Here is a 10,296-nt window from a genome sequence, read left to right on the forward strand (position 1 = left end):
CGTTCCACTGATTTTAAAGCAAAAAGAGCAGTCTATCTTTATCCAATGGATAACCTTATTTTGATGCAATTCATCTGAACTTTTTGGTATGAATGTTGCTCAGTATTGTTTTTCATGGTTGTATTTCATTGCATTCATTGTTGTTTTTTGGATGGATAACAATGTTGCTTATCAGAAGCAGAACATGTTATCCGGTATCTTTGTCCAATGTCATTGCCTACAATCAAATTGTAGGGAATTGGTGATTACTGTGCAGGTTTTCATTGTTATCTTTGTTTGCAACAATAGCAATGTTACCTTATACAGAAGGGAGTGAAATGCACTTGAACAACTAAAAGCTGTTTTCCGTTTTACCATTGGATGATTCAGTGATTTAATATTTTGTTACTTTCCTGCTTGAAGATTTTTGTGTTTCACTGTTGTTTGGATAAGATAACAATTTTGCTTTTCAGAAATAACCACTGGCACATATGTGACGAGGAAGAAAAGCGCGTTTCTTCCAACAGTAAGCTGTGTTGACTGATAGCCGATTGAATCTTAAGTTTTTTATCTTTTTTTTGTAATGGCGTTTTTACATTATTTTGATAGTTCATGCCTGCTTTGCTAAGTATATACTTTACCAAACACGTCAATATTTAATAGAATTATTTTTATTAATTTGTTATGTATGTTATAGCAATAAAAATAAAACGGTGATATCAGCACAGATGACTCAGACTCTACTTGAATTTAATCGCAATCAGTCCCTTGGCCGAAGTAACAATTTTCCCTACTGAAATGCGTGCTTAAATGCGCTGTGAACAAGTTGTTGTAGTTTAATATGAAGAATCTTGTTCTCTCGCTCTATCGATATCTTTCTTGTTGTTAAACTATCGGTAATTCACTACATGCTCACAGGAGAAATTGTGGCAAGCAAGAGGGGTTAACACACCTGGTGACGTCACAAGGGTTATTTCGGCACCAGTCCCAGGAAAACGAAAGGGTCATTTTGGGGCTACTAAAAAAAACTTTCTCGCCCTGAACTGCTGCTAAAATTGGAAAATTATGAATCAGTGGATCATAGGCTACGTTTTTCAGACATAAAAACGGAGTTGAAAATTACACTTGCTATAAGCACCTTAGGCAAATACGTTATACTCTACCTTGCCTTGCTAGGCAACAACTTTTCCAGTTGCGAAGGGCCAACATCCTTTGCATTAACGAGTTGATTCACAGGAGCCTTTGATTATGTTAGCTTTGAGAAGTAAGTGGTCCATCAAGGCATTATCCTGTGATGTCTTTTTCTCTGGGTTATGGTCCCCAAACTTCCAAAAAGTGTGCAACCCCTTAGCTTGACCCGCTTAACACGGACACTTCTTGTGGTCCTTACAGTGTCCGTATGATACCCAACACACTTGCACTTTTGTGAGCTGGAGGGTGAAATGGCCTTTGTGCATGTTGACATCAGAATGGCTCATTCTCGTCCCCAGAACCGCTTGTCCCTTTTAGCAGGCTGGGCCTGGGGCACGAGTAGGGGATTTTACTACGTTTGATTTGATTAGCCAATCATGTGTTATTTTCATGCGACCATTTTCCTCCTGCCTAGTATTTTATGTTTAATATATAAATTTAGGCAAGCCTAAAAGCGGAGCTCCCCAGTTAATTATTTTGCACTTTATTGAACTCTGAATTCTGGCCATTGTAAAACTTTAAGGCTAAGAAATTTATATTCGTTTTATTTTTTTAATAAATAAAAATAAATATTTTTCCTTATTTCTTTTTTACCGTGTCCGGGGTGGGGGGGCGGGGGTACTCCCTAAAATTTACTATGGGGGTGTGCCGTTGAGTTGCTGAGACTCTGGACCTGTTCCAGAGACAAAAGGTTCAATTTGCGACCCTGTTCCAGACAAACACTGCAGAAGTAGGTACCCTGTTCCAGCAATATCCACAATGGAAATATATGAAGATAGATATAAAAACACTACCGTACATCACAAAGCTCTCACTTGACTTCGTCTGTGGCTTGGAGATAAAGCGATGAAAGGAGTGGAGTTTCATAGCTATATACAATGTACTTGATAGTGTTTAATCAGGATTCTGGGAAAACAATCAACCCTGTTCCAGAGTCAAAAGGGTGATTTGTATACCCTGTTTCAGAGTCAGAGAGGCAAAAAGCATACCATGTTGAGCGGCACATACCCGTATAGCTCTTATATGGGAGTACCATCCCCCCCTCCGGGTACCGTGTACAGCAACACCAAATAAGAGAACAAACAAAATCAATCAAAATGTTATAATTCCACCGAAAGCATTATCATAAAGAAGTCTGGATGGGAAATTATGTTGCAAAACGGGCAATTATGTTACCTTCATGTAGAAAAAAAGGAGGGAGGAGTAGGGCTGCATGTCGGGGTAGATAGGCATATCACATGGCAAATTAGGCATTTTTGTTGTTGCTTTACCAGCTTTAAAAGAAAGAAAAAATCACTTTACATTTAGAGTATAAAGGAAATAACAAACATCTACATTTATAATAAGGTTGATTTTAATTTTTTTCATTCACTCATTTATTCATTTTCATTTTCACTATTTGCCTATATTTTAAGGACGGTGCCTCCTATTGCTACTGCGCACTTGTTCTGCGCATCACGCAATGCATCGATCACACTGGGCGCGCGCGCTTTTAATTAATTTACTCGCTCAAAATGACGAATTCAACTACGCGAGCAAGCGCGCGACTAAAAATCAAGAAAGTTTTCTCTGCGACGAAATCCAGTTTATACACATATCCTAAGCCAGGAACAGCGGAAAAGCAACATATCAGTAACCATTGACCGATAACCACTAAAAATGGCTCACATTAACAGTTAAAAACAAATCGCTAAGCGCTAAAACGTTACCCGCAAACTGCTAACCGTGACAAATGGCGTAGTGCACGCGCGAGATGCAAATATTCAACTCGCCAGGGAGGGGATAGGAAAAATGTAACAGACCCCAAAAGCGATTTCATAGAACCTGAAAACAACTGGTATAACTTTTAAAAACGCGTAATGACCCCTAATTTTTATTTTATAAAATGTAAGTGGTAAGTCTATAGAGCACATGTTTAATTCTTCATTAAGTGAAAAAAAAAATTTAAGCCGATTTTCTGGCCGTGCAAGTGAGAGCTGGTAGAGTCAAAAATGGCTCAAACGCAATTATTTTGTTAATAAAAACGTGAATCACGCAGTTCCGAAGACATTATTTGTTAGTTATTGTAAAGATTGTTATATTTAATGTTGATTTTGTTCATGAAAAACCAATTTCAAATGGAATTTGCAAGGAAATTGTATTTAGTTTTACTTTATTTTAAAATGCCACGTCAGCACTTTTTTCCAGATTTCAAACCTAATTATCTCCAAAAATTTGCGTGGCTACCCCCAATTTCCTTTTTGAATTTCAGTAGCCCTTGGTAACATCTACATTTCTTGCATAGTCATCGGCCGGGCAAAAATACTTTGTTATTAGTAGGCACCGTTCTTAATTTTGAATGGAAATGGCAGAGGTTATAGCTAATGGTTTACAGCATGTTGCCCAAACCAAGCTAACTCCAAGCAAACCGGAGTGAAAGCTAACCACAAGCAAACTAGAGTGAAAGCTAACCGCAAGCAAACCAGATGAATAAAGCTAACTGCGAGCAAACAGGGGTGAACCTAACTCCAGAAACAAAGAAGTGACATTCTGTCATTCCACCGAACAGGGTCACCCCATCCCCAACCCCCCCCCCCCAAAAAAAAAAAAAAAAAAAAAAAGAAAAGAAGAAGATAGCACCTTGTTCACTTTTACATGTCTTTTGACTCCCCTTCCTCTTAAGGGGTTTCACTTCACTTACAGAAAAAAAGCAAAAATTCTGGGAAGCTAGAATATTGTTTGTGAGTCTCAAACTCAGTTTTGTTATTTGATTACCCAGAAAAAAAATAGAATCATGTCTGCTTGTGTATAAAACTATGCAAGAAAAAATATAACATCAATACTTTGACTACTCTTTTAAAAATTTGTTTGTATTATTGTTCACATCTTTATGGAGTCATGTTGCCCATTTGTCATGGAGTTCACAAAGCAAGCAAGTGAGTCACAATTTGGTTGCTACATGGTACCTTATGGATACTGCAAATTTTATCTGGCTAAATAGAATATTTCACTTATTTTAAAAATATAGCTGTTCTTATAAATTGTACACAGCATACAATACATAAGAATGAAATTGGTAATGCATATTGCTTGCAATAACGGTTTTAAACTCACCTATACTTTAGAATTACAGTACCACCAGTTTCAGCATAACTAATCCAAATTCAAATAATTACATTGCTTTGTAACTCCACTACCTCCCCCAAAGTCAACCAAAGATCTTATCATATAATTAGACAACTACATGTAAGTCCTGTGTAGTTGAGGGCTCAAAACATTTGGACACTTGCAGGTCATGTTAACTGGCCAAACAGATTTTAACTTGGTCACATGTGGTTTCTTACCAGTCAAAACATTGAAAATAGCAATTTTAAACTACCACCATTTCTGCTGTCACTGTTTTCGCTGCATATTTTTGAAAAGATCACTTCATAATGCCCTTGTTACATCTAACAAGATGTGAAAGTGACAGGTCAATCAAGAAGTCGTTTTCTGAAGTACACTGTAAATAGGTTAACATTTAAAATCTAAATTTTGCTTATTTGCAGCTTTTCTTGATTTTAACTTACATGTAATTTACTAGTCTCTTAAAAATAGCATCATGACGACACCCAAACATCGAGCTGGATTTAATCTTTCCTGTTTTCTATTTATGTCCTTGTCCTTGTCTGTTTTTGTGTCTGTGGCACTGCAAACTCTGCAACTCATGTTAACCCTGAAAAAAGTCAAATGCCACAGATTAAATTAAAATTGATTAATTGTCATCAATATCAATAATTTATAAAACAAAACACTTAACTTGAGCTTGTTTAACTGAAGCCAAACCACTGGATGCAAAAGGATCCATTAGATATTTAACAGAGATGGATCAGCACAGACTATTTTTTTTACTGATAACTGCAAAGTCAACTAAATATTTTAATAAACTCAAAGCATCACTGCAAACCCTAACACCCCCTCTTATTGGTAATTAAAAGGTTTGGCCTTTAATCAACCCCCTCCCCCTCCCCCTCCCGCTAGCCCTTTTGGAACTTCCATTGACCTTACATGGGATGGATCTGAATATTTGGGTTTTCCTTGGTATAAGAACCTGTGAAAAATGTCTGTTTTGAAGCTATTGTTTTCCTGCTCCATGTTGTTTTGAGGCTCTTTGATGCCTTGTTTCACTGGTTCATACACTGAGGATGAGCTGGCCATGGATTTCTGCCATAACCACACATTGGAATTTGTGAGGAGTTTGTGAGGGGAGGTGACATTCAAACCATTTAACCTTCCACAGTGAGGATAGGGTATAGATATTTTCTGGTACAAGATCTAGGCATTTCATGAAAACATACTTTTAGTGAAATATTTATTATTTAAATTGTCTACTAATACATTGTAGTTGTTTTGAATGTCACTGAAGAGAGACAAACTAACTCCCGAGTTAGGATTTCGAGTTAGGATTTCGAGTTGGATTTTTGAGTTGGATTTTCGAGTTGGATTTTTGAGTTAGGATTACAAGTTGGATTTTCGAGTTGGATTTTCGAGTTGGATTTTTGAGTTAGGATTACGAGTTGGATTTTCGAGTTGGATTTCGAGTAAGGATTTCGAGTTGGATTTCAAGTTGGATTTTCGAGTTGGATTTTCGAGTTAGGATTTCGAGTTGGATTTTTGAGTTGGATTTTCGAGTTGGATTTTTGAGTTAGGATTACAAGTTGGATTTTCGAGTTGGATTTTCGAGTTGGATTTTTGAGTTAGGATTACGAGTTGGATTTTCGAGTTGGATTTCGAGTAAGGATTTCGAGTTGGATTTCAAGTTGGATTTTCGAGTTGGATTTTCGAGTTAGGATTTCGAGTTGGATTTTTGAGTTAGGATGTCGAGTTGGATTTTTTTTGACAAAGCAAAACCCATTACAATTATTGAAAGCTAACCATAAACAGGCTAACTGGAGTGCATAGTAGGCTAACCAAAGTGAATAGTAGGCTAACAGGAGTGTGTAGTAGGCTAACCGGAGTGCATAGTAAGCTAACTGGCGTGTATAGTAGGCTAACCGGAGTGCTTAGTACGGTAAGCAACTTGAAAATCCAACTCGAAATCCTACATGTAACTCGAAATCTAACTCGAAATCCAACTCCAAAATCCAACTCCAAAATCCAACTCGAAATCCAAACTTGAAATCCAACTCGAAATCTTAACTCGAAATCCAACTCGAAATCCAACTGGAAAATCGAACTCGTAAATCCAACTCAAAATCCTAACTCGAAATCCAACTCGAAATCCTAACTCGGTGAATAGGCAACCTCCATTGAGGAGTTGAATAATGAATGCAAATATTTCACAAAGTAAGAAGATCAGCAGCAACCAAATGCAGATTAAAGCAGCTGGGTAAAAAAAGAACGAAACTGAATAAAAACATATTTCAATTATAACTAATATAAACTAGATACCTGATTTACTTTGCTGTTGTCCACTTTGCACAGAGCATTCTATACCAAGTTCAACAAAACTTGACTGTAGCCAGTAGGTATTCTTCATTCATTGCGGCTTAATGGCAGAATATAACACTACCTAAAAGAAGGATTGACATAATAATCTATTTAAAACCACCACACTAGCTCTAATTAATGGCCCTGTTTATAACAAGAATTTATAAAAAATTCTGTCTTATTTAATGGATCTCATCAAATATAATAATATTAGCCTCTTTCGTTTATACACTCAGTGTAGTGACCCTTCCTTCCTACAATGGGATATTTAGCTTTTCTACTTGGAGATTTCTTGTTAACTTACTTGTATAGAAAAAACATTGCCATTGCAACAACAACACACTTTATTTGCATTCCCAATTACAAATGCTATTGCAAAAGTATAGGAAAATAATGATAATAATAATAATACGAATTACATCTAAAGATATGTAAGGGCAAGTAATAGGATCAACTAATTGTTGCGATTGTCGATTCATTTCTTAGTGCAAAAGCTTCATGAATGAAGTAACCTAATTTTTTACAGAGAAAGGCATCTATATTATTAAAGAGGAATATAATTTTTTGATTGGCATCTAAAGAACTAAAATCAGAATAATTACTAACAATGTAGTCTATTAGAGATTTTCTAATTGTATCATATCTACTACAATTAAGTACAAAATGTTCTTCGTTTTCAATTTCATTTGAGCTGCAGTTTTGACAGATTCTCAGATGCTCAGGAAGTTAAGGATAAGAATGTCTACCAGTTTCAATTCGTAGGTTATGGTTGCCTACTCTAAGTTTTGCTACTGCCCGTCGATGTTTAAGATTTGTAATTAGTTCTAGTGATCGAGTTAGAGGGAGTAACATCTGTTTTGAAAGTAGAGTAAAATTTCAGTTTTTTGTTACATCTAATCAATTCATGTTGATGCATTTCTAAACCAGTTTTAAAGTTTTCGATTATTTTGGATTGACACTGTTTCGTTTTTAATCTATCTCCTTTTGTATCAATCATAGTTTGTAAATCAGTAGAGAAATCGGTACCATATTGTTTAAGTATATCATAGATGGAGAGCATAAAGCATTTTTTTCCAGAGTCTGCCAGTTGAGTTGAAATTTGAAGGCATTGTCTGGCAACGCTTGAAGTCGGAAGGTTTAGTAAGTGAAGCCAAAACTTGAGTGTATTAGAGAAAATAGTTAGTTTGAGAGGGAGTCTTCCGGTTTCATTTCCTGCTGCGACATTCGATGCTCTTCTATTAAGGCAAAGATAAGATTTGTAAAATTGCGAGGGAAAGCGTTCGATAGGATCTTTCTCCCATTTGTTAAGATTGAGGCTATCATATGCCCCCCATATTTCTGAACCATATAAAAGAACGGGTAGAAAGACAGCTTTAAATAAGAAATTACATTTGGATATAGAGAGTTTGTTGAATTCAATATACCTTTTAAATGCAAATACTGAACGTCTAGATTTTTCGACTAAACTCTTTTTTGAGGAGGTGAAACTCCCATTCGAGCTAAATATTGTTCCCAGGTAGGTGTAATCTGGGGTATTAATAATTTGGTTTCCATTTAAAAAGAAAGAATATTTTTCCCGGGTGCTTTTACGGTTCTGCTTTTGAAAAATTAAAACTTTTGTTTTCCGAAGATTTATTTTCAACAGCCATTTTTGTACGTAATTTTGGAGTGTGTCGATTTGCTTTTGAAGACCTGAAGCACTTTGAGATATAAGGACTAGATCATCTGCATAAAATAGACAATTAAGTGGATCTCCATTTGGTAGGGTAATTGCGTCTGTATCACGAGAGTTATCTAGAGTAAAAGGAAAGTCGTTTAAATATAGATTGAATAGTAGAGGAGACAGAATACATCCTTGTCTTACACCCCTGTTGTAATTAAAGAATTGGGTCCTACGATTTCCGCACTTTATGGCGCATTTGGATCTAGAGTACATATCTGAGATCAGTTGATAAAAGTGTCCACCTAGTTTATAGGTAATCAGCTTTGAAAGTAAACCATCATGCCATATAGAGTCAAAAGCTTTTTGAAAATCAACAAAACAGCAAAATAATTTTCCCTTATTTGCATTAGTTACATATTTGTCAATAAGAGTTCGTAAAAAGAATGTGATCCGATGTCCGAAATCCCTCTATGAAACCAATTTGTGAGGGATGTAATAGATTTTTGTTTTTGGTGAGAGGCCATTGCAAAGATACACATTCAACACTGTCATAGACTGTGATAGTCAATGTAAGTTTGCATACACAGCTGCATACAGTGTCTAAAATGGCATGAATTACAAGTAGAGCGAACAATTGTGTTTTATAAAATTACTCAAAATAATTAACTAAGATAGTTTTATGTGGAAATAAACTGAGTTTTTTTTTTGTTTCTGCTAAGGTGTGGTAAAAACGTGTCAACGCAAGAAATTCGCAACGTAACGATCTCTTGGCGTATTCGTCCACGACCCTAAAATAGTTCGTTCAAACGAATTCCAACAGCGAGTAAATAAGAATAAATAGATGAATTAAAAAAACTAAAACACTAAGTTTAGCTGGGAGTTTAAATAAAAACATTAAGTCATTAACAGCTCATGAATTAATCGGAGGCGAAGCGGCCGCAGTTTTTCGTATTATTATCCAACCGCGTAGTACATGTGTAAGCATATAATTACAAATTTTCACAAAAAACATGGACTTAGTGTATTCAGTAAAGTCAAAGTTTGTTACCTCATATTTGAAGTCGGAGAATGCTTGTCAATTCACAGCAATTCAGCAGGGCAAAGCTTTCAACCAGCTCATGAATTAATCGGAGGCGAAGCGGCCGCAGTTTTTCGTATTATTATCCAACCGCGTAGTACATGTGTAAGCTATAAATTATAACTTACTCCAGCACCACCGACCTTTGAATTATCTGCGAAGGTCTATTTCAGCCTTTTCCATCCGTGTAGCTATTGACACTTCTTTTTTCCTTCACTTCAGTTAATTGCGTTTAGCTCAATTAATTTCCTAGAGCTGGTCAGCCGCCGAAACGGTAGAAACTCGCTCGCTCTCCTCCACCTGTGCCATTTTTTCGGATCTCCCCGTAAGCCCTTATCGTTTGCCATAACTTCCATGATGTGTAAAGCCTTTAGACGGGGTAGACCGAGAAATATTTACGAAGACATTTCTTTTTCCTGCTCGGTTTCTCCTTGTGCTTCGTTCAGCTTACAAACTGACCGGGTTGTTCACTTTGTCCTTCATGTAAATCTAAATGGACTGACCATGGAAAAGTACTTGCGCCCGCGGACCAATAGCAATGCTATCACTTGGTCAGCGGTCAACTTCAAAAAACCACGCGACCTTGACTAGTTCTAAACCTGAGCCCGCGATATGGTCATATGATACTGGTCAGCGGATACGTTGTTTTGACAGCTGTCAATTGACCATAAAATGGATGTCCAATATCAAAGATCTTACTCGATTACCTCACTCATTTCTGGTTAACGAAGGAGGCAGAAGATTGTCTCCCCCTCCCCCCTCTGCTTGGGTTGCCTTGGGACTCCCCTCCCCCTCCCCGAGAGTCTGTACGCGCGCGCGGTCGATCGGGCGTACGCACCAAATTTTTTCGGCCTCCTGGGTTTACATCAATTCTCTCGTACCCGCATTACCCATGGTGCTCCGCTCCGCGCGCTGGCGCGCGCTGAGGAGCTCCGCT

At 37.0% G+C, this 10,296-nt stretch overlaps 1 long non-coding RNA gene across 1 annotated transcript; it reads right to left on the bottom strand.

Moving 5' to 3' along the window:
• Nucleotides 1-1,892: 1,892 nt before the first annotated feature.
• On the bottom strand, nucleotides 1,893-9,903 carry LOC144667126 (uncharacterized). Its single transcript, XR_013573284.1, has 3 exons — nucleotides 9,330-9,903; nucleotides 6,580-6,700; nucleotides 1,893-4,864 (listed from the first exon to the last, which is right to left on the bottom strand). It is a non-coding gene; the product is annotated as an uncharacterized LOC144667126 (long non-coding RNA).
• Nucleotides 9,904-10,296: the final 393 nt, after the last annotated feature.

This window comes from Oculina patagonica, chromosome 1 (assembly GCF_052425735.1).
Source record: "Oculina patagonica isolate OP01 chromosome 1, crgOcupat, whole genome shotgun sequence".
Lineage (NCBI taxonomy): Eukaryota > Metazoa > Cnidaria > Anthozoa > Scleractinia > Oculinidae > Oculina > Oculina patagonica.